This window comes from Thermobia domestica, chromosome 8 (assembly GCF_964235325.1).
Source record: "Thermobia domestica chromosome 8, izTheDome1.hap1.1, whole genome shotgun sequence".
Lineage (NCBI taxonomy): Eukaryota > Metazoa > Arthropoda > Insecta > Zygentoma > Lepismatidae > Thermobia > Thermobia domestica.
The window spans coordinates 186940149-186966457 of NC_137461.1; the positions used below are offsets into that span (position 1 = coordinate 186940149).

Here is a 26309-nt window from a genome sequence, read left to right on the forward strand (position 1 = left end):
AACCGTAAGCTTCACGCTGTGGAAGAACGTTTGTTTTTCATCTTTTATTAAGTTTTACGATATTTTTATAGTGTCTTGTGTGAACTGCAGAGAATATGTATTTATCGATTTGGATTGAGCTTTTAAAACCTTTAATTAAATCGCAAGGCGGTAGAAAGTAACGTGTACCGATTTCATTCTCCTGTTATTCCAGATATTATCCTGTGAAAACATGCATTTTTTATGTGACAGATAGTACGTCAATATAATCAAACGTGTTGGCAACCCTGGGATGACGTATAATGTTTTTTAGTTGTCATGGGAACGAATTTGTTTGGTGCTTGAATTAGAAATTTCATGAGCTTGAATAATTCTCTCATATACTTAATTTAAATTTACATGAGGTATTACCATTTTTTATCATTGAAGGTAAGTATGAATTTGGATACTGTAAGCAGTATTTTGTATATTCTTGTACGTACAGTGATAGTAAATTTTCAAGATTGGAGAGAATTACAAGAATGTAATTGTGTGAATATCAAGAAGCTGTGGTAGATAGCATTAATTTTATTTAGATGTTGCTGGGTAATTCGGCCTATGTTTAGCAGAAGGGGTCCAGCTCTTTTCTCTAAAAAATGTTACAATTTTGGTAATTTCTGTTCACATTCGGTTAGTTTAGGGTAGGGGTGGTTAGTTTAAGTTAGGTTAGGATAGTTTAGGTTACGTTAGGTTAGTTTAGTTTATGTTATATTAGTATAGGAGTCTCGCATAATTTTCCAAAAAATGATAGAATTTCGCTTATTTCTACTAATATTACGTTAGTTTAGGTTAGTTCAGGTTAGCTTACGTTAGTTTATGTTAGGTTAGGTTAGATTTGGTTACGTTATGTTAAGTCTAAGTACTTGCATCACTCATTTCTCCTGTAAATTTTGTGTTTTTTACGTGCTTCTGGACCCCTTGTACTAAACATACCCCGGTAATTCTTTACAACGCTTGTGTGGCTATTCTAGCATATGTGGAGATCCCACATTGTTGTGGTATATGTATTATTGGTACCTTATTATGAAAAAGTGGTAACATGATATGTTGACAATCAACAGTGTACCAAGTTACCCCCTCCCACAAAATAAAAAATCAAGAATACAAATAGCACAACGATATGGAATCTCCATACATACATTATCATAATCATACTACTACTAGTACTACTTATACTTACGTTGAGAACATAACCCAACCAACCCCTTCGGGGCTTCTAATTCGTTCCTACTACTACTACTTATACTTATGTCGAAAACAGAACCCAACCAATATCTGCGGGGCTTCTAACCCATTCCTATTACTACTACTACTACTTATGTCGAGAACAGAACCCAACTAACCCCTGCGGGGCTTCTAACGCGTTCCTCCTCCCCCTCCTCCTGCTCCTCCTACTACTACTACTTCTTTTTCTTCTACCCAAGCAACCTTACCCTACACTAAGCATTACATTGCTTAACTTACCTCACATTGTATGTGGGTATAGTCTACCGACCTTCACACAAACTGTAATACGCACTCATCACAAACTGTAATACGCATAAGAATCCCGCGTGTAATTTTCGATCTCAATTTACCACGCCTACTCTACACACTGAATAGTTCTCGAATGCTCTTTCCTACTTAAAACACTTCGGGTTAATAAACTGATAAGCTCGATCACTGGCCACATATACATACGACAAGACCACTCCAAGCACTGAATGCAATTACTCTTTAAAAATCATTTTAATGAAATAAGGATCTCATACTTCACAACACGCACTACCATTTAATATGTAATAATTCAACGAAAAGTAATGAATGCATTATAATTTTCTGCATGAAGCAAACGAACTACTTACCAGTTTAAGTGTTCAGCTACTTTCAGAAATACAACTTCCGCTACATGTGCGCGCACACATTCATGTAAACAATCAACATGGCCTCCAGCCGTTAAATTTTATCACACAAGACCTTTTGTAATTTTTAAATTAAATTTAAAGATACTTATAGATAATCTGCAATCTTCGTTACCACCCATATTAAATCGACAACACGTCTACATAAAAATAAAGCAGAAATTGCACTTCTACCTACTCGGGAAGTACTACACCAGCGTCGTAATATATAACCTGTTGCGGATCTCAAACTGATAATCTACTATGTTTTTTGATTCACACAGTATTGCCGAGCGAGTGTTAGCGAGTGAAGGCGGGTTAGAGCCCCGCAGGGCACGTTGTTATCAGTCTTCATTAAACTCTGATTAATGTAGTTTTTTCTTTCTTTCTTTTTCTTTTTTTTTAACACTTACCTTAGTACTTCGGTTTGTACTGAAAACAATAACTTTCTCCACGTTTCTTCGCTGTCACCTCCTTTCCACACTTCCCACAATTTATTTTTAGGTTCATTAGTTTATGCTCTTCCCATAGTGTTAGAAGATGTTGCTCGTTCTGAACGTATTGCTTCACGAAATTTAACAGTCAGTTCACATCCTGTGCATCGTTTCGGTATATTTGCCGCCATGTTTATAATTTAAATGCTCGTTAGTTTCCCACAATGGAACTATTCTGTTACTTTGCGCCAAGTAGTTACCTCCGCTCGCCGAATAGTCCCATGTTTGTAACCGTTTATATATAACATTATCAAGCACGCAAACGGTCAAATTATTCGTATCTTTCCTGTAAATTTTAAAAATTTTGCTGGAAACGGACGCCCTACTTTGGAACTTAACCCGTTGAAACATTAGATTTCTTTCATACTTTCCTTCTTATTGTTCTCCAAAGATTTCCGCTGGACGACACAACATTAACCCGTTTAGTATAGATAAAATTGAAGGGCACCATAAGAAGCAATTGTTGAAAAGAATAAAATTCTCTTTCGATTTGCGTATCAATACAGCGTCCGGATGTATGACGTAGAAACTACAGTGCAAAGAAACATCACTACTAAAAGCACAAATGGTATCAAACCAAGCCAGAACAGGACGTAGCTGGTGCATCCGAAGGAAGCAGGCGCGTAACAATGGTGTGTATATACGTAAGCGAGGGTAGTGAAACGGGTATTGGCAGTGATATTAGTTTCAATAACATTTGTCATGGTTTCACACTAGTAACGCTCCACTTGTAAACATAAAATACAATCTCTATATACTGTGCAGAAATACATCGCCGATGGTAAATAATATCCAATATAATTATCTTTCATATGCACTTACTCGTTTTATCCATCGTGAAGCACTTGTAACGGTTTTATACTAGTAACCCTACACTTGTAATGTTACTGTTATTTGTAAACCTCAAATACAACTGTATTACATTGTATTTAATTCTGTTGCCTGTAGAAATTCCTTCCTTATAAATATGTCTTTTCTTGCAAAATATTGAATTTTACCTATAAGTTTTTCAAAATGTGGTCCCCCTGCATGTGTCACCGTCAGAATGGGGTTGGAAGAAAGTGGGCAGATCATCAGTGTGGAAAAAAATCATGATTTAAAAAAAAAATCATTTTTGATGATTTTTTTTGGATTTAAATCGATTTTTTAAAATTTAAATCAAATCTTTCTCCTCGTATAATACAAATCGCGAACTGAAGAAAAAGCATTACGAATTAGTATTAAATGCCAATTATGCTATTTAAGTGAAAATATTGGTGTTGAATTTTGAATTAATCCCCAATCGTTAACCTATATCAATTCCAAACAATGTTTCTTAACAATTTTAAATTATGGCTTTTTTTTTTTTGGTAAATTATAGACTTTCAGTCAAGCATCATCCCTATTTATCCTAAAATCATGGTTCATACCTTATTCTCTTCAGAATAGAACAGCCTTTAAAACGGTAATATTCACATTTTCCCTATCATGTCCCTGAAGCGGAAAATTTTGAGAGAAGTCGACATTTTTTCTGATTTTTTTTTAAATTTTGATCCCCTCAGGACTCTCCTGTGTTAACGCACATATCTCAAAATCAACTGGGAAATACTAAGGGTGTACTAAATGTGTGTACAAAATTTCACACTTCTATCTTGAGTAGTAAGGGCGGGAAAATATTTAACAATGAGCCAAGAACATCCCCACAATACCACAGATGATCCGGATGTAATGTGAAAATTTCTTCGGACATCCCTATTGATCCTAGAATCATGATTTGTACATTATTCTCTTCAGAATAAAACAGAGTTTCAAACGGTACCATTCAAATGTCTCCATCGTGTAGGCTATCTGGGGCTGGAAAATCACGAAGAAAGGAATTTTCTGTTAAGAAATATCCCCTTTTTTACTTTTTACCCCTCTGTACTGCCTCTGATTAAAGGCAAAGATCTGAAACAAATCTGAAAAATGCTAAGGGGTGCAGTGAACGAGTGTTCAAAATTTCAAGCTTCTAGATGAAAAAGTAAGCCCGCGAAAAATAATATCTCCAAATATCCCATGTTCTCGTATAAAACAGGATCGCAGGTAACAGTTTCCTGAGACATCCCTATTTATCCTAAGATCATGGTTCATACATCATTCTCTTCAGAATACAACAGCCATTTAGATGGTTCCGTTCATATGTCTCCATCTTACGCGTGAAAATTACCAAGAAAGTTATTTTTTGTTAAAAATATCCTTTTTTAAAACATTTTTGCCCCTCTATACCTCACTGTTTTCACGCAGAGATCTGAAATCATCTGAAAAATACTAAGGGTGCACTGAACGAGTGTGCAGAATTTCAGTCTTCTGAATGCAAAATGTAGGCCCGCCAAAAAATAATAAAAATAGGCACAACAAAAAATATCTTTTTAAATTTATGACGTCACATCCTATGTCTCGACGCAGAGAGGCGTGAAAGCATATGTAACGTGCTCTACAATGCTTTCAGTCCTGAAAAGGCGAAGTAAAAAGCTTTATTGGTACTTTTTTAATCGAATAATGAATATTTTATCTTATCACCTAAAAATAGGTGATACAATTTAAAAGGTTAAGGTTAAGGAAAAATGCAGCAACGCTTATCAGAGACACTTTTTTTTTTTTTCCACAAAAGTTACTGATATTTGGAAGGAACATATTTTTAAGGAAATTGTAACTAGCTTGTGGCACGAAATACATAAATTTTGCCTAAAGCTATAATCTAAAAAATTTTCGGAGAGGGGATAGGACACTTCTAAATACGTCCTATTATCTGGGAACAAATATATAGACGCGCACACAAAAGAGTCTTCGTCTTAAATGTCGATGGTGATTTCACCGTTGGAATAGTTAACGATTTACAATATAAACCCTATGTTACAAAGAGAAGAAAACAGGATTGCCCTGTTACCCGTTCAAAATGGGATTGTCCCATATCATCCTCTGTATGACACTTGTTTTCATACTAGGGACCGCGGTGGCTCAGTGGTAGAGCGTTCACCTGTGGTGCTTGGGGTCCCGGGTTCGATCCCAGCCCCCGCCAAGTGAACCTTGTGCTGGACAAACACCGTGTGCATGGGTTTTCTCGGGGTTCTCTCGTTTCCTCCCATTTCCTTCATTCCACCATTTCATTCATTACTCATCATCACCGTCTCCTTTAGCCTAACCGGCATAATCGTGGGACGTAAAACTCAAAGATTTCATTTCATTTCATTTGTTTTCATACTATGCTGTACATACTGTACATTTGAGTCTCATTGTATTATGATTATCATCTTCCATAATCGAAATAATAGAATAAAAACGAGACTACTTATTTTCACTTTAAATTATTTTGGAATTTAATTTAGATCAACGATTTTTATTTAAAAAATGAAGTGATTTAAATCAGACTGATTTAAATCAATCCACCCTGCAAATCATATATGCATCACCTTCCATCCGTATGTTTTTACATACCCTCCCAGTCGCGAGTGCTGCTACAGAACTCTGAGAAGGGGAACAGAATCAGTAGCACACGCAGAAATTCGTCAAGGGGAGTCAGACTCCCAAGTTTATATAATTTCAAGTGTATATATATATATATATCTTTTACTCCTTTTACATAACATCTTGCTCAAATTGAATTTCAAACCCTGTAATCCCTTCCCTTGCGTACGCTACTGAACAGAATAATATTCTTTGAAAGGAGCGCATACTTTATGATAATGCAATACATTTTATCGCTTTAAAAATTGAGAAAAGAAAAAGACTAATAACAGTAATAATAATATCTGGGAAGTATACAGATTTGATAATGAACCAGTATTTCATTATTGTATCCTAAACTTTGAAAATGAGAATTGAAACACTACAACGAATACAGATTGAATAATATCGCAATGCTTTATAATAGCTTTATACTGTACATATAAAATGAGAAGGAAGAATCGTTGTAGAATTCAAACATTTTGGGTAGTAGCAGAGCTAAGGATGGAGACGTAATGTGTTTAAATTCCAAAACAACTTCTGGTTTCAAAATAAATATACATGGAGCGGGAGCGATAACAGATAGTGATAGCAGTTTTTTTTTTTTTTTTTTAAGAATCGATTAAGTGTTCTCTCAACTCTGTTCAAACCGGAAGTGGCAGAAATCATTCACTTCCAGTTTTAACATTGATTTCCATAGACAAAAACTGTAATACGTAGATATCGAAAAGCGGTTTTTTGTAATCAATTAAGCGTTTCAAAAATATATTCCTCTCCACTGTAATCTAACTACTTCCGGATTTAACGCTGATCGCTATAGAGTAAAACCGGTAATAAATAGAAGCAATTCTTGCAATCGGTTAAACGTCTGGAGAATACAACCATTTCCATCCTGAAGTATCCACTCAAACCGAAAGTGGTAGAATTCCGCTACGACTTCAAGGTTTCCATATTGCTCTACATATAACAAAAACGATAAGAGTCCGGTTCCAACATTGATCGTTATAAAATGAAAACGGTATTATATAGTAAGAAGCGGGCATCTGTAGTCACGTTCGCTGCGTTACGAGTCACCGGTGGCTTGTGCGATATTTCATTTCTTTGCGGTGCCATTGTATGCATTGTATTACATCTGTGCGTTTGTGGTATTTTCGTTTGTACAGATTTTTAACATTACTAGCATCGACGGACAAACCTTCAACGTGACACTGGTGACTCGTATAGCACTGAGATCCAAACTCGGTTTTACACTGCCGCACCGAACGTGTTAAGCATCCCAAGAATATATTGCATCTCTACTATAACATCTCTAGTAAAACCAGAAGTTATATAAATTTTAACCACTTATGATTTCAATAATAAATGAAAAAAATATCACGCCATTAAAACCAAACACTATCAAATGGTGTACACGTGACAATGTTACTTGTTTAGTATATAAAGGGAGAATGAAGCACTATTTTTATTCAATCTTTGTTCCATCAAATAGTACTACTCTCTTTCTTCTCAATTTGTAATATATAAAGCAATTTTAAAGCGTTATTATCTAGTCTGTATGCGTTGTAGTGTTTCACTTCTTAGTGTCAAAGTTTAAAAGAAAGTAAGAAATACCGCATTGGTTTCTTATAGAATCTGTGTCATGTTAGGTATTATTATTACAATTATTGGTCTTATCCTGTTTTTAACTTTTATAGCAATAAAATATATTGCACTACCATAAAATATGTGCTACTTTCAATTAATATTATTTAGTTCAGTAGCGTACGTTAAGTTCATATGGACCTATGGCGGAAAGTGCATAGTTTCAGAGCTAGGGTTGTCCAAAATCGCGAAAAAGCTAAATTTCCATAGCTCCTATTTCGAGTTTCAGAAACTGTGGAAGGTGGTTCTTATCAGCGTAAAGGAAGTCATGCATACAGAATCCAAAGTGCATATTTCATCAATTCTCAATAGGTGTAGAGGGTATTCTTTGCAGGGTGTAATTCTCAGATATGTTTTTAGATATATCCTGAATTCAAGAAGGGCCCAAAGTAGGCAGGAGGTAAACCTTGACAACAATGGACATCCAATGCTTCGGAGGGAAGGCGGAAGTGTTAGGAACAGGCAGCTCCATGTTTTTTGGTGTTCGGAATAGCGTGTAATGATATGTATTTCGTCACGTATATTTCACGTTTCCTTCACTTAGATGCGTGAAAGGAAACATCGCACCATGCGTTTTCCCGAGTACGAGAGACCGTGCTGCTGACGCACTTACGACATCCCGCCAAAGGATTCCGTGTTCACTGCTATCAAAGCTTATCGTTTGCTTGCTTTGGACCAATCATAATGTCAGAGCATATCTCAAAATTCGGTTGATGGCATGTGTGGGAAATTCACCCTGCAGGAATAATCTGTACACCCATTGAACATTATTGAAATATGCATTTTGGGATTGCGTATGCGTGACTTCCTTTACGCCGAGAAGGACCACCATTCACAGTCTATCGAATTCGAAATAGGGCCTCTTGAAATTTGGCTGTTTCGCGATTTTGGACAGCCCTACTTCTGAAACTATGCACTTTTCTCCATAGGTCCATATGAACTTTTTCTCTTATTTTGATGTAAGATGTAAGGAATCACCTCTTAAAGTTTGTAGGTATAGTTCATTAACACCGTGTATATATATACAGTGTGTAAAGAAAGGTTTACAAAGCTTGGGAGGTGATTCTACAGATGAGAACAAGTAAATATGTCTATGTAAAGCAATGTCTATCTCGGCCTCCTAACCGAGTTACGGACGTCCAAAAGGGTGGGAAGATGAACTTTGAAGGCTAATTCTGGCAAAACGACAAGAGATAGAAGGGCAGTGTTAGGCGGCCCACACAGACTCTCAACATGGACTATCCAAAAATACGAAGATATTAGATGTATACAAGGCGAGCGCAAGGGATTCCCCAAAGGATGCCTCACTTGACCAAAACTGAAAAAATGTAATCTTATCTCTGATTGGTCTTACGCCTGTCCATGATATTTAAAGGGACTTCTAGAAATATTTATATTTTTTTGTTTTCTTTTGTAGGTTTCATTAACAGGTTTCCAATAAGTATTTGCCAGTGAACATATTCTGCCAATAACTATTTCATTTCTATTTACTAGAAAGTATTACGGAATTATCCAAAGAGCAACTTCCTGCAGAGTGACTTATCACAAGTCACTCATTTTGCGCAGTTGTCCATTGTTATGAGCATATTCAGGAATTTTTGGTCAGATCTATTTCGGAATAAGAGACAAAGTCAAAATTAAAGTTCGCAATTAAAGTTAACGTAAATGAATTAGTAATTTATTTTCATTTGTAATAGAGTTCAGTTAGTACATTAGAGATAAACACATGAACAGTAACATATAATGCTAGGGCAGAACACATTCGGAGGCAGATCCTCACCTCTGGAACTGATTATTTAGTCATTTATAAGTTCCAATTCCTTAACATTCCTCCACAAACACTGATTAAAATGGAAATACGTTTCCTGCTGGAATAGTATTCTTCGAAAAGTTATTTCGATATCCAATTCGATTAATTTCTGATTCCAGTCATTAATATTAGCCTTCACCAAACTTAAAAAATTCCTGATACGTCTTACTAGCTCTTCTTGGTAAGAGGCAGAAGATCAAAGGGACAATATTTGTTTCCCCTAAGTTTCTATCTTAAAATTTCGATACTGTCTGTAGTGAAAACTCTGATGAAAAGCCCTTCGTTTCTTCTTAGAGGTTTCGATTATTGAGATAATTTCCATTAGGTAGCCCGCGTGATCTCCTCTCATATATCCATAACCTACCAAAATCAGCCAATTAGAATGAATGACATAATATTAGGCTGTTCAATCTCCATATCTATCTCCTTTATTATTTTATTCATTCTAATTTAGACTAACGTGGGGTGAAATGGATGTTTTTGGCGCACTTTCCACGGTCTGTACCACAAATGTTCCACTGTCTAAGGGAAAGGTTTGAACAGTACCGCAAATGTCCCAGAAAAACTGGTTTTCTGATTGTACCGCAAATGTCCCAGAAAAACTGGTTTTCTGGTTGTACCGCAAATGTCCTGATACCATTTGGAAGTGCAGGGCAAGCGTGAAGATGACCCCAACTTTATCATCAAAATATTTTAATGCTTTTCGATTTTTCTTCAAAACAACCAGTAAAACGCAAAAAACAAATGATTGAGTTTTTTAAAATTTAAATTTGAAATGTAAAAGACTAGTATGAAGTTGACCCACGCAACTTTATTTTGTAAATGGCTCTTAATATTTTTCGAAACAAACTATTTTCTCTCAAACTAATCAACAAGAAACGAAAAATAAACTCTTGAGTTTTAAATCAAAATTTAAAAGTAGAATAAGCAGTGTGAAGTGGCCCATCAAATGTATTCTGTAAATATCTCTTTTTGTTTGGTGGACAAACATCGTGCTCGTGGGTTTTCTCGGGGTTCTCCCGTTTCCTCCCACTTTCTTCATTCCACCATTTCATTCATTTCTCATTATCACCGTCTCCTTTAGCCTAACCGGCATAATCGTGGGAGGTTAAACTTAAAGATTTCATTTCATTTCATTTTCTCTTTTTGTTTTTCGATTTTTTCTTCAAAACAATCACCAACCATCGAGAAAGAAACACCTTCATCAGCTTAATTTCGTAAATATATCGTATGTTTATCGAAACAAACTACCTTTCTTCAAAATAATCAACAACAAATCCATATCAAACGATTGATTTTGGTTTCCAATCGAAATTTATATATAAAGAGACCAAGTGAATTGCCACATCCGAAATTTAATTTATAAATCTCTTTCTGTTTTCTGAAATAAAGATGTTTTCTTCAGAACAATAAATAAAAAATAAAAAATAAATGATTAGCTTCATTTTTTAAGCAAAATTTGATTTTGCGGCCAGTGTATAGTTGCATTAGCAATTTTTTGGTAGGTGGGTGGTAAAAACTACTTATGGCTTTCGAAATAAACTTCTTTGAATAAACTTCGAATTCTTTTCTTTAAAAAGTAATTAAAAACAAATAAACGATAGATTTTAGTTTTCAATCGAAATTTGTAAGTAGAGGGACCAGGGTAAATTTGGCTATATTCCAAATTTGTTTTGTAAATATATCTTTATGATTTACGAAATAAAGATTTTTTCTTCAAAATAATCAATAACAAACGGCTCCGGGTTTGGATCAAAATTTAAAAGTAGTGGAAGGACAGTGAAAGAGTAAACATCTTTTCATAATTTTTGAAGGAAACTATTTTTTCTTCAAAAGAATCAATAAGAGACGAAAAACAAACGATTAACTTGGATTTTGAATCAAAATTGAAATGTGAGAGTCGAAAGTAAAATTAGCTACACCCCAATTTAAAAGTTAACTACACCCCAGTTTGTAAATATCTCAGTACGTTTATCGAAACAAACGATTTTTTTTTCTTCAAGACAATCAATAACAAAGGAGAAACAAACTATTGATGTCGGTTTTAAAACAAAATTTGAAAGTGGGGAGACAGTGTGAAGTTGCCCTCAACTTTATTTTATAAATATCTCTCCAAGGTTTTTGAAACAAACGGTTTTTTCTTCAAAAGAATCGATAACAAACAAAAAACGTACGATTGATTTCGGTTTTGAATCGAAATTTGATAGTGGGGGACAGAGTAAAGTTGGCCCTCTAACTTAATTTTGTATATATCTCTATGTTTTTTCGAAACAAACGATTTATTATTCAAAACAATCAGTTACAAAGGAAAAGCAAACGTTTGCAGGCCCGTATTTACATAATGTGCGTCCCTGTTCTCTACATAATTTGCCGTCCCCTTCCACACAAACTTATGTCTCAAACAAGGAAACAAGCCGTGATTTTGCAAACATACTAGCTCTTGTTAGGTAGCAGTTTAGGTATTACAAGTTACAAAAGTTACAACGTAATTTTTAATGGCCTCATTCTCTCAATAATGATTACGATGTGGTATTCTGTCCAAAGATAGGTGTTTGACCCGAAGGTCATTGGGCAAGGTGAACCCATGGATAGTGCCATTGCCTTCCATGGCATGATGATGACTTACCAAGGACGGGACCTACAGCTTAACTTAAGATCCGAACCTCTTGTGTCCCCACTGGGAATCGAACCCTGGATTTTTTGATTACAAGGCAATAAGCTTAACCACTCATTCATTGGGGACACATTCTCTCAATACTGGCATATAACTTATTCATGTGGGTTTTAATTTACTGTTCGGAGAAAATACATTCTATGAATTTATAGAGAGAGAGTAGCCTACTAGAGATCTAATGGGGGCGTGATTTTGAAGCTGGGATTGGCTGACATCCATCACTGAGACACCAATAGTTATTGTTTGTCTGTAGCGCTTTTCAACTCGAGAACCATAATAGATTGAAACATGAAATTTTAATATGTTTTAAAGCTCTAAGAGAAATGATCCAAATGACTGTTCCAGGTTCCTAGGTCACACTTGAGCGATCTTGCATCATTTGGTCTAATCCTCGTTTCGCCTAACCAATTATCTGACACTTTTATGACAGATAAAAGATAAGCTGTATGTCCGCCATTTTAGGCGAAATAAGGATACTCGTTTGGCCTAATCCTCGTTTTGCCTAAAATGGTGGACTATAAAAAAATCGTGGAGATAAAACTGGAGGGAAATTTTTCGAAAAAAAAAAAATATTCCCCACTATGTGAAGAACTGAGAAATACACATGCAAAACCAGTTAAATCCCTCTTCCATATTCAGTTTCATAAACTGTTAAATCCCAAACCTACAAATAACCTAATGAGAAAAGCAGAATCAAACCGGTTAATTCCATATTTCAAACAATTTGAGGTTTCGTACTGTATAGGATTAGTTTAGTAATCTGAATACTTATTGCAACTGTTCGTAAATCATTCGAAATTTTATTTGGCAGAATTTGGAGTGTGTGCTTTCATTATTTTTTTATTTTCGGACTGAAAATTGAAAAAAAAAGAAAATGAAATCTTTAGTTTTACGTCCCACGCTTATGCCGATTAGGCTAAAGGAGACGGTGATGATGAGAAATGAATGAAAAGGTGGAATGAAGCAAGTAGGAGGAAACGGGAGAACCCCGAGAAAACCCACGAGCACGGTGTTTGTCCACCACAAAGTACACATGGCGCAAGCTGGGATCGAACCGGGGACCCCAAGCACCGGAGGTGAACGCTCTAATACTGAGCCACCACTCTACTACTGAAGAACTGAAAATGGAGACATTATACGTCTTAACCTAACTGTTCGTGAAACTTTTCTGTGCTTATTAGCTTTTCTTTAATAATTACTAGACAAATGCACGCAAAATCGAAAGAAAACGATACTCTAAGCAGCGATTATCACAATTTGTTATCAGACAACACCAAAATTGTCTAGAAAACGTACAAGACACATGAAAAACTGGAAATGAAATGTAGCCAAAAAGACAAGGTGAGTGGACTATCTATGGTTAAAAGTCGTTTGTTTTGTATTTCAGGGTAACTCTTTACTTTGAACAGAACATTGTTGGATTAGGTTTTTCTCTAAACGGTCTCTTCAGCTTCAGCAGAACCTCTTTCTTAAAATGTCTCGTGTCAATTATTATTCAAAATTATAACATGCTTCTGGTACAACATGGTAAAAAATTTTGCCACTTATTTACCATTTCTGATTCTCTTTCTGCCACTGTTTTGCTCAAACTCAACATTTGCATATTTTGTTTTGCTATATTTGAAATTCATATATTGGGATAATTGGCAAATTAATATTCACCCTATGTTAGTCCATAAAAGGTTACAAACTCTTCCAAAATGTAGTCATTCAGTTTAGAAATGTATACGGATAGGTATAATTAACTCCGCTTGTAGTTACGAAGGGTTTGACGATTGAAAGCAGCTCAAAGCTCACGTTTTACAAAGAGGTTTTTGAGGAATAGAAAACCGAGAAAACGGTGATGCACCAGAGGACGACGACGATATGGATTTCCATTTAGTAGATGATGATGGAGAGGAGGTTACATAATTCAATTTTTTGCACATTTGGATCCATTGTTTTCAATTTAGAACAAAATTAATATAGCATTTATGTATCCATATTCATTTGTGCCAATCTTGTGCAATCTATAGTTGATAATACATTCCCTCCCCCAATATTTTAGTAGGCATAATACTGATTTCTGACTCTGACTCCCTTTCTTTTTGATAGGTTTTGTATCTTGAGCCTCAACAAAAATGGCCGCTCGTCCAGATGCAAAAGCTGTTATTTCCATTTCCATACGCAAAACCTGTTAAATCCAAACTATTTTCTTCAATAACGCAAATCACAGACTAGTGTGATTATACAGCTTTCGCAGACCAACACTAACATTATTCTTAATTTTTTAATGTTCTCTAGTTGCTAATGTTATTTTACAATTATGACTTGTTTAAACAGTTTTTCTCGATTTGTCACAAATTTTAAAATGTGAATTTAACGGGTTTTGCTATTCGACTACTCATATATATTCGTATATATCCATGGTCCTAGTAAATACATAAAGGAGTTTTGGTAATCCTAACTCCTCGAAAATAGTTAATATAATATTAATCTATATATTTTGCATTTCTTAATTCTTTATATACTAGGGAATTTTCTCTTATATAATTTCCCTCTAGTTGAATTTCCACGATTTTTTCTTATTGTCCGCCATTTTAGGCGTAATGAGGATTAGGCCAAACGAGGATCCTTTTTCGCCTAAAATGGCGGACAGAAATCTTATCATTTATCTGTCATTAAAGTGTCAAATAATTGGTTAGGCGAAACGAGTATTAGGCCAAACGTGGCGACACGCACTTGAGCTGAGGTATGGGGCTGCAAAGTCCTCATAAGAATAACATGGAGTATTTTTAAAATAATCGAAAACGACCAATATTAGAGTTGAATTCATAGTTTTTGGGGTCGATGAGATGAATAGTGACAGTTTTAATCAAATTCAACTTTAAGGTCATACTCCACTCCCCAAGGAGGGGGCGAGATTTTAAAAGTAATCGAAAGCAACAGATATTAGTGTTGAATTCATAGTTTTCGAGGTCGCTGAGTTTAACGGTATCAGTTTTCATTGTATTGAAGTTCATCCTCATCCCTTGGGGTGAGGGTGGGAGATGATGACTTTTTAAAAATGATCAGATAAACTAGCTAATTAGTTACTACTGTAATTAGAGCGAATTAAACACATTAAGATATTTTCTCGCGCTTGCGCGGGACTTGTGGGTTGCTAGTTTTAAATATTACTTTATTGTGAATCTTAAAAAAGCCAAAATTTTGCAGCCCACTAAATTCTGTCGCCTTGTGCTCGAGCACAGATAGCACTTGTGTAAATACGGACCTGAATGTTTCGCTTCGGTTCCGAATCAAAATTTCAAAGTGACGGTTGGGCAATACACACACGTCTTTCACATACTTGCTATAGTTGTTATCAGCGTTCATGTGATCTTAGTTCAAGGGGATACATTATTACAATTACAATGCTGGATTTTTGATATATTCTATCAAAATTAATGATAATTTTAAGTTATTGAATATTTAACCAAAGAGTGTACTGCCTTTTTGCTGGTGTCATAATGAAAGGCTTTATGATGTTTTTATATCAATTTCGCTTTAATAGGTGTAATAAGCCTGCTATTGTTGGTCACTAATAACATTTTTTTAGGACCATAAATATTTATTTTTGCAGAGTTTCTCGATAAGTACACACTAAAAAGTGGTTGTGTTAATTCCCATGATACCCCAGTTCACCACTAAAATTTGCCAAGAATGGAAGGGTGAATTTATACCCCATTTAAATAAATATGTTCTAGGATAATTTTCGCTTAAAAAAATGTTAATGCAATATGGCTTATAGTTTCTTTGAGCCCTTCTGGGAGGAGCTGAAATCAGTGAAGTATAAAGAGATTGATTACATCTCATGCGACGATTTAAAAAAAAATCCAAGATATCAGGTAAATGTTAATCGAGTTTGATAAAAGTTCTTTAGCTACTATTTTCTTTTAGGATTTTTCAGTCTTTAGTGATTGGGATCAGTCAGGAATAAATCGATGGCTTTACCCTAGTATAGAGTGAATAAGGAAGTGAAAGGTGGATCAAAGCAACCCCATGTTTTAAACATTCAAAACAATTTTGCAGGATAAACTACACTTTGACTTTAATAATAATAATAATAATAATAATAATGATGATGATAAAATTGACTCAATATGGTGCATGTTTTTTGAGGCTTCACAATCATTCCTACTACCTGAATTTAAAATCAATCGAGAACTACACATTGAAATTATCTCTTTTCCCCGGTATTCAAATAAATAAAAGTGTTCTACAATTACATACGTAACATTGTTCTACTTTTACACATGTCAATAATGAGGGAGTGAATCCCTCCTGATTGTAAATAAAATATTTAAACGGCAATTTCATAAGTCTTCAATTTTTTATAAAACATAATGTGTGTTTGTTCGAGATTAGAAATTTACTCGTAGGGGTATAGAGGGAGAATAAGGGAGAACCCACGAACACGATGTTTTCTTTAGTTAACGTCTCACGTTATGCATCTAGATTAAGGGAGATGGTGATGATGGTAATGAACGAAATTGTGGAATGAAGACGAGCGAGAACAGAAGAACCCCTTGTCATATTGATGCACACACTTTTTGCCACCACAAAAACAACTTAATGAAAACGGGGATCGAACCAGGAACCCTATGCATGATACCTAATTAACGAAAAATTAGTTAAAGTGCTGTATTAGAAATCTAAATTTATGTTTTCTATAAAAGTAATAAATTCTACATAAGTTAAGTACGTATATTGATAAATATGTTACATTAAAAGAATACAGCAAATTTCTGAACACAGTATTTTTCATACTCACACGTTTAAAATAAACATCATGGTGTGAAATGCACTTGAATATATTTTTTGAGAGTGATTATAGCAGGTTGCAGTGCACTTGAATTTTCTAATTATCTAAGCATGACTATTAATTTCATATCGCAATTAAAAAAACCAGTGCACCTTTAATTCATATTATTAATATGCAAAAAAGTTTGACTAATATAAACGGTCATCATTTAGAAATCCTAATACAGAATATTAGTGTCTTATAACTTTGAGAGTCTTAAAAGATGACTATATTAACAAAACTATATTGACGGACTTCCATTACAACTTATTATAAAGGTAACCAAGAAAGTTCTGTCGCTTTTTGTGGAGATCTGTGTTCAATTGGCTCTCACACCGTGAGTTGAACGCGAATGGAGATACGGCGAAGATCAGTTGTTGGTGTGGGTTTATCGAACATAGTACCAGGTTGTGGCAGTTCAGTTACTCCGTGAACTTGTGTAAGAACAGAGTGAACATGGGACCTCCACAGAGCATGATAAGGGTGTGTATGCTGTACAAGTTCAAACTGGGGTCAAATGCCGCTGGAGTGGGGCGGAAGATCTGCCAGGTCTTTGGTGAGGGTGTCCTGACTACGCAGACAGTGCAGCGCTGGTTTAACAAATTTAAGGACGGTGACGAAACACTCGAAGACGCACTACGTGCCAGAAGACCAACACATGTACTCCCATGCGCAAAAAATATTGCGCGTATGCTGTAACTCACAATTTTTCGCAATTATTCCATTTTCCATATGTTTATTGGTAAAATTCAGTTATTAGTACGTGGAGATAATAGAAAGCAATCCATCTAAGGAGATATTTCCAAAAAATATAATAAAATAATAAAAATATAAGCAAAAAACAAAATTATGTTCGGTTTTGTATACTGGCAATAATGTTTTCGAGGGAATTTTTGGAGTAGCACAGCACGATTGCAGAGGGAATAACAAGATTGGTAGGAGAAGAGCTGAATCAAGGAACTGGAAATTGGACTAAAATATTGCATTTATTGGCTTAAATCTAGGGTGTAAATTGTCTGCCAAATATAAATTAGCTTCTGTAACCAAGATGTTATACGGAAATATATAAACAAAGAGAAAAACTGTTGTCTTAAGTTTGGAAGTGACATGCTCTATAGCCATGAGCATTTATTTCTTAAGAAAAAGATAGGCAACAAAAGAAAATCTGTGTGGGCAAGTGGGTAGAGTGGCGCACTAGTAATTCTTATACTGTTTTGACAGCAGATCGAATCCCATCCGATCCTGTTCATTTTTTCTTCTTTACAAAACATTGTAGAAAGTGTATAATTTTTATGTTAATAAGAACCGAAACAATACAATAAAGAAATAACTTTTTGTTTCTTCTGATGACGTATTTATTTAGAATTAGCTTACTATTTATTACTAATAGCGATTGTTTTTAGTTTAGGGTATGGTATGCTTAATCATTCCCTCTCCGTTTTTTTTTTTAACACAGCAGAAGTAACTTCAAACTTCAACTCACTGCGAGTGTGTCTGTAAAAAACAAAACAAGCGCGACCTGCAGCTTTACACACAGCGTGACGAACACAATCACAGCCATAGCTCGTTCTCTGTTCTAGTGTTTCTGTGTGTGTGTGTTCCTTTTTAGAGTATTGACTCTCTCTCTCTCTCTCTCCTTTTGTTTCATATCAACAAGTGCAACAAATGCAAGTCTGTGTACAAAAAATCAAGAATGCTTTCTTTAAACAAAACTAAATTTTACAGCTCTCTTTGTGAATAACACGAATGCTTCCGACGAATTATACAGTAGCGTGAAAAACTGATAATAAAATGATCTAACATGCATAAGCTTCTTTTTCTAGCGTGACAACACATTAAACATAACAAATTAAATTTTTGGGATTACAAATTATCACATTACGTGTCGGTGTAGGCCTATTCGTTTTCACATTCGAGTGACGAAAGAAGAAAGTGTGGTTACAGTTATAAAAACCGAATACCAGATTTCAATGAATTCAAGTTACATGGCTCCTACATATCGAAAAAATGATTTTTCGATGTCTGTCCATCTATTCGTCTCTCGGTTCGTCACGCTTTTACACGCACTCAAATAGAGGCCATACTGTTCAACGTATCTGGACCGAATTCTAGACATAACGTTTTAATAACATACTATCTTTCGAATTTTATGTCCTTCGACATCTAAAAGTAAGGGTAATTTACTGAAGGATTAAAATTTAAAACAATTCAATTTTCTCAAGTAAAAAAAGCTGTGACGATTTTATTTACTTTTTATAAATATATATTTTATTAACGAATCTCCACCACATATGAATAATTTTTCTGAAAAAATATATATGGTGTAATTTACTGTATGGTATGCGTTCTTTTTGCAGAATTTTCTCAACCACATTTCATAAATAAACGTATCATTAATAACCTAACAAACAACTCGTTCGAAGGAGTAGCTTAATCTTAGGGTGAGCTTTACCCCGATAGTTTTCCCATTAACGCCTCAGGCAATTTTGTTCATATTTCGTAAGAAATGTTTCATTAATAAACTAACATACAGCATAAATCGTTTATTCCGATAACATACAGAAGAAGTGGTTTTCTCAAGGGTTGAATTTTTTTGGACAATTTTCTCAGTAATAACAGACAAATTTGTTCTAATTTCAGTAAAATATTTTCTGTAATAATCTTACAATATGGTATAACTCGCTTGTTCCGAAAAGAAAAATCCAAAAGAGATACTTTGACAGTGAATTTTTCCCGACGATTTGCTTAAAAATTACTCGATATACTGTCAAAATTACAGATAGAAGAGTTTACCTTTGGGGGTAAGCGTTTCCCGATGACCTTCCTAAAAAACACTCATGAGATGTTTGTTGTTCATATTTTATAAATACATGTGACATAAATAACCTAGCTATATGGTATAATTCCCTCATACGGAAAAACTAGAAATGGTATATTACTTTTGACAGTAAGTTTTACCCTGCGATTTTCTCAAGAACGACTCAGGCGATTGTGTTCGTATTTCATAAATAAATGTTTTACGAAAACACTAACAATATAGCATAGCTCGTTTGTCCTGAAAAGATCCACAAGGGATAATTTATTCTTGGGGGTGACTTTTTTCATGATTTTCTCATAAATTATTCAGACGCTTTTGCTTATAGTTCACATACAATTATATCCTTAATAATTCTAATATATGGATCAAGTTATTTCTAACGAAAATATGACTAATGGGTACTTTACTTTTGGGCCTGAAGTTTCTTCTAGCAAAGTTTTCCAAAACATTATTTTATTCGCAATTTCCCAAATAAATGTTTCAGTAATAGTTACAGCCTAACATAAGTCAGTGTAAAAAATGCGAGCGAGAAAGTACAGTGCGTTTGCTCCGTATCCTTTCTTAAATATATATTTTTTAATGTTACACCTAATCACAATTTTCCGAACAAAATCGAAACTTCTTTTTAAATGTGCCTTGTTGTGGTCAAATGGTTCAAGTGCATTGGTTCTGGATTTGATTTCCAGTGAGAGCTAGTGTATTTTCATCCAAGAGATGTGACACGTCGGTGCAAAGAAAAAAGTGTTAAATAAGCCTAACCAAGCTAATCAACAAAAGAAATAATACAATGTTACGAAATTATCGTAGAAATGTTGTTAATATTAGGTAGGTGCGACTGAAATATCCAAACGATTATTGTCAATTCCAAAGGCCTTTGTTTTCGTCCGGCGGGAGCTCATGTGGTTCGAATTCTACGTTAATCAGTAGGTCCACGTCTCATATAGCCTCGCTGCTGAAAGGGACGTTAAACTCAAAATCACATCACACATCTTTGTTTTCGCCTTTGTTTTAAATGTCTCTGTTCATGAGATCCTTAGTGGCTAAGCGGTTAGCGTACGCGCCTTTGGTGTGGAAGAACCGGCTTCGATTCCCGGCGAGAGCTCACGTGGTTCGGAGTCCACGTTAATCAGTAGGCCGACGTCTCATATAGCTTCGTTTCTGAGCGAGACGTTAAACTCAAACTCAATGTCTTTGTTCATAAATGTCTTTGTGTATGGTTTTGCATATACGTGGCATGGACATTAAATTTTGATTTCTACGCCATATGTATCTAATTACATACACAGCTATAGAACGAACACAACAAACTTGGAATATCTACATTGTTTGCGTATGGAAAATAATCACGCTCTACTGCACAGGAAAGCCGTGTGTATGGAATTCCATACACATGGCAATCAACGTAATAAGAAATGTATAATAATAAGAATTAATAATAATAATAATAATAATAATAATAATAATAATAATAATAATAATAATAATAAACAGAAAACGATACGATCACTTACATAATTTATAAATATAGTTAACATTTAATAAGCATATAACTGCAATGGAATTAAGTTGTTTCTCTCTCTCCCTGAACGCAACAGCCCTTATTGTGCTAAGGCGTAGAAGGGAACTTGTGGCACTCACGATTTGGGGCGGTGTGTGGTCACAACTTCGGATCCCTTTGTTGTTAGTCCTAGCTTTCTAGACGTTTGCAGTTATTCCCGGTAGAATATACAAGCAAATAGATTTTGTATTACTATTAAAGTAAATAATTATACTCATTCCCTCAATGTGATACTTGTGGTTGCTTAACCGTATACAGACAGCTGATCCATGGAAGAATCGTTGATAATAATAATAATAATAATAATAATAATAATAATAATAATAATAATAATAATAATAATAATAATAATAATAATAAATAACAGAAGCTCGACAAATATTCTTGCAAATAATAGGAAAATGTTTTCGTCACACAGTTCACTTTGCTGGACACACCAGTGTGCCGCGTTATACCGATTGTGGCACACTGGAATATAGGGTATGTTTTTTTTTTTTTTTTTTTTTTCAACTATTCCAACTGCTTCAATTGAAATGGATCTATAATAGTAAGAGAGTGAATTTAGTCTCCTTACCCTTCGATTTAGAAATAAGGTTCGCGAGAATTTCATAAAAGAATAATATACTCAGAATTGTATATACTAGTTTGTTTTATTCGAAATTACATACTTCCTGCAATTGTTTTTTGATTGAAATGATTTGAAATGAAATCTTTAAGTTTTACGTCCCACGATTATGCCGGATAGGCTAAAGGAGACAGTGATGATAAGAAATGAATCAAATGATCGAGTGAAGAAAGTGGGATAAAACGGGAGAACCTCGAGAAAACCCACGCACAGTGTTTGTCCAGCACAAGGTTCACTTGGCGCGAGCATAGATCGAACCAAGGACTCCATGCACCAGAGGTGAACGCTCTACCACTTAAACACCGTGGGCTCTGAAATTACTTAAAGGAGAAAAGGACTACTTTATGAATACATTTGTTAAAAAATACCAGCTTTTCGTGAAATATTGCTTATTGACAGGGGCGGATTAAGGCTTTTGGGGACCTAGAACCGACTGTTTTAAGGGGGCCCTATGTTAAGAATAGTTCCAGTGCATAAATTTTCTTTTCTGCCTTCCACAGCCTCATAGGCTTATGGAACTACTGAGAACTATGCTGTAATATTTGAATGTGCTCCAAGTTTAGAATAATTAGCTTAGTTAAATTCATTATTAACAATTAAATAATTGCATTCATTATTAACAGGTAAATGCTGCTGATAGAAAGACTTAAATCTAGCGATACCGCGAGCGTAACGAGCGGAAAAAAAAATAGCATCGGTCTGAAGCCTATAATATAATAAGTTGATTACTATATTTTAGTATTAAACAGAGGGATTTTAAAGAGCCCCCTGAGCTTGGGGCCCCGAAGCCTGGGCTCCATTGGCTCCGCCCTTAATCCGCTAATGCCTATAGATTATAAATTAAAGGGGACGGGCCGGGTCCGTTCTAAAAATTCCGGCCCGTGCAGACCTCTAGCCCCTGTGTATATGCTATCTTTGAAAATACAGTAGAGTTTCGCTTATCCGACATGAAACAGGCAGGCAGAACGCCGGATAATATGGATGTATTAAGGAAATACCTATTAAAAGTCAAACTATGATATAATTTTACATATTACGCATCTAATTATCATGTTTTGCAAGAAACAAATACAATGCATTGACTCAGTGACGTATCCAGCGTGAGGTCCTGGAAGCTGTCCCTTACCAAACCTCAAGCACTTTTTTAATAAACCTACTTTTTCCCTTTTGAGGTTCTTTTATGTCAGATTACTTTGAGTCAGTGTCCAAACTGTGGACAATGCGTTGTTGTTATAATTCTAACAAGTAACACTTCCCAAGTGTAACACTCCGATTTTGATAAAATTTGGCAGGTAGATACTACATATAAAATAAACAAATAAGTGCTTCTTTATTTTTTTTTTATGAAAAACGGTTTTAGGCGGCAAAAGCCCTCACCCAAAATTTTGAAAGTTGACGCCCGAAAGGCAAAAACAAGTGGACCAAAGTGAACGAAATTGTGAACAGATATTGCGGACATAAAATTAGGAAATACGTGTTTTGTATTTTCCTGAAAAAACCGGCTAGGTGGGGCACAGACCCCTCCAAACCTTTGATCATGAAATATCAAAAGTGCTAATAACAGTATGCCAGAAGTGCCTAAATTTACACGAAGAATTGGAACAAAACTTTGTGTTAGTACAATAAGCGAAAAATAAACAAACACGGCGTTTTTATTTCCTGCGAAAAAACGGTTTTAGGGGGCAAAAGGTCCCACCCAAAATTTTGAAATTGGACGCAAGAAAGGCAAGAAGAAATGAACCGAACTGAATGAAATTGTTCACAAATGTTGTAGAGGTAAGATGAGGGAATACGTGCTTCGTATTTTCCTAAAAAGAAAAAAAAAAAAAAAAAAAAAAAACTGTTGAGTGGACCGAGGCGTTGAGTGTCGGAAGGAGAGGACCGAAGCGAATGAAATTGTCTGTAGATATTGGATATGGAAAATAAAGCCTCTCGTGTTTCACAAGCGTCTCCATCAGATTTCTTCAAATTTGGCAGATCAACAACAAGCACAAACAGTTAGCGTATTTTGTAGTATATCACGAGGCAACTTTAACCCTTATAATGTTTTTCCGCATAAACAAAAACACGTGTCGATTAATTTCCTGTTTGTTGTTGATGTGCCAAAATTGATAGGGACATCTTAAAAACACGAAAGTCCTTATTTTACATACAGTCTATACAATATCTACACACAATTTCATTTGCTTCGGTCCATTCCTTCCTGCACTTTTACGGTAATATTTACTTTTTTTTTTTTGAGGGGCTCTAGGCCCCAACACTGTTTTGTCGTACAAATTAAAACGCATTTCATTTATTGTTTTGCAAATTGTCCCTATACGAAGTTTCGTTGCAATTCTCCATACTCTTTAGGAACTTCTGACGTATACTTATTTGCACTTTTAATATTTCGTAATCAACAGCTTAGAAGGTCCGTTCCCCACTCAACCGCTTTTTTTTTTTTTTTTTTTTTTAAGGAAAATACGAAACAAAATTACCTCAATTTACGTCTAGAATATCTATGCACGATTTCAAAATTTTGGGTGGGGAATTCTGCCCCCTAAAACCATTTTTTCGCAGAAAATAAACCCGTATTCGTTTGTTTTTTGCGTATTGTCCCTACACAATGTGTCGTTCAAATTCTTCATGTCCTTTAAGCACTTCTGACATACTATTATTAGCACTTTTGATATTTCACGATCAAAGTTTTGGAGGGGTCTGTGTCCCACCCAAACGTTTTTCTTTTTTTTTCTTCAAGAAAATACGAAACCCGTATTCCCTCATTTTTCGTCTGCAATATCTTTGCACAATTTCATTCATTTCGGTTCACTTCTTCTTGCCTTTCGGGCGTCAACTTTCAAAATTTTGGATGGGGGCTTTTGTCCCCTAAAACCATTTTTCCGCAGAAAATAAAAAAACAGGTATTCGTTTAGTTTTTGCGTATTGTCCATACACAAAGTGTCGTTGGAATTCTTCGTCCTTTACACACATCAGACATATTGTTACTAGCAATTTTGATATTTCATGATCAAAGGTTTGGAGGGGTCTGTGCCCCACCTAACCGTTTTTCCAGGAAAATACAAAACACGTATTCCTTCATTTTACGTCTGCCATATCTGTGCACAATTTCGTTCACTTTGGTCCACTTTTGTTTTCTTGTCTTTCGGGCGTTAACTTTCAAAATTTTGGGTGAGGGCTTTTGCCCCCTAAAACCGTTTTTCCGCAGAAAATAAAAAAAAACATGTATTCGTTTACTTTATGTGTAGTATCTGCCTGTCAAATTTTATCAAAATCGGAGTGTTACACTTGGGAAGTGTTACTTGTAAGAATATATCGTAATGCCATTGATACCAGGTGGAATTAAAGAACACTTTTAAATGGGATTACAATTTCGTTTCCGTTCTGTTTATAACATTACTGTATTAGAACGATACACTCATTGCCATTTGCTATTTTTGTTATGTGATATACGTAGCAGACAGTTTTCCTTACATGTCTCTAGAAAATATTTTTTTGATTTCGTTTGTGTTAGAATGCAGTTTGACCGGTTCATAAATGAAAAGTAAGAAATGTTTAAGAGAAATACAGAACTGTTGCATTATTATTATTATTATTATTATTATTATTATTATTATTATTATTATTATTATTATTATTATTATTATTATTATTATTATTGATATTTTTGAAACATTAGAATTACGTGCTTAGGAGCTTTCGTGTCGGGCCCCCTCCGAAAAGTAAAGCTGGATATGTGCCTGCACTGAATGATAGACGTATGAGTCAAGGTATAGACGGGCGTGCTAGGCGATCGAGTCCGGAGCATCAAAAACAGACTAAGACCACAACTTGCAGTTTTTCTTGCCAATTGATGCTGCTTTTTACCTGCTATGATATGTCGGATAATAATGTGAAATAAACGAAGGTCAAGACCATGGTGTATTGGTGTTTCATGCACCTAGACCTGTAAAATATTTGTGCCGAAAACATCTTTCACCCACTAGCTAAATTTGTGGGTATGATCGCACATCTTGCCTTATAAAGTATAGTCTTATAAAGAATATATATAGCATGCTAAAAACCTAAAAACCAAATTCAATGATTTTCTATAGTTTTTTTTTTTTTAATAACGGGAAACTTGTTTATTTCATCACGATAAATCACGTTTGATACTAAGATGTCTGTTTCTGTCTATATATATTTTTCATACTTTATTGGAGACAAATTTGTTTTTTTTTCAAGAAAAGAGGATGATAAAAGAAGCTATATAACAGCATAAACTGAAAGCAATGGCTATTACTAATAGTACACTAATTCTAAATAAATACGTCATCAGAGGAAACAAAAAGTTATTTCTTTATTGTATTGTTTCAGTTTTTATTAACATACAAATTATACACTTCTATAATATTTCGTAAAAAAAAAAAAAAAAAAATGAACAGGATCGGATGAGATTCGATCTGGGGTCAAAACAGTATAAGAATTACTAGTCCGTCACTCTACCCACTTGCCCACACAGACTTTCTTT

At 34.9% G+C, this 26309-nt stretch overlaps 1 protein-coding gene across 4 annotated transcripts in view; it reads left to right on the top strand.

Moving 5' to 3' along the window:
• Nucleotides 1–216: 216 nt before the first annotated feature.
• Nucleotides 217–26309, top strand: part of eys (eyes shut) — a 1117243-nt gene continuing 1091150 nt past the window's right edge. For 3 of the 4 annotated variants that reach the window (XR_014132762.1, XR_014132763.1, XM_081769319.1), the window contains exon 1: nucleotides 220–408. The gene's annotated coding sequence lies outside the window, so the exon portion shown is untranslated. Of the gene's footprint in view, nucleotides 409–26309 lie in introns of all 4 variants that reach the window. The other variant, XM_081769320.1, reaches the window with a different exon arrangement.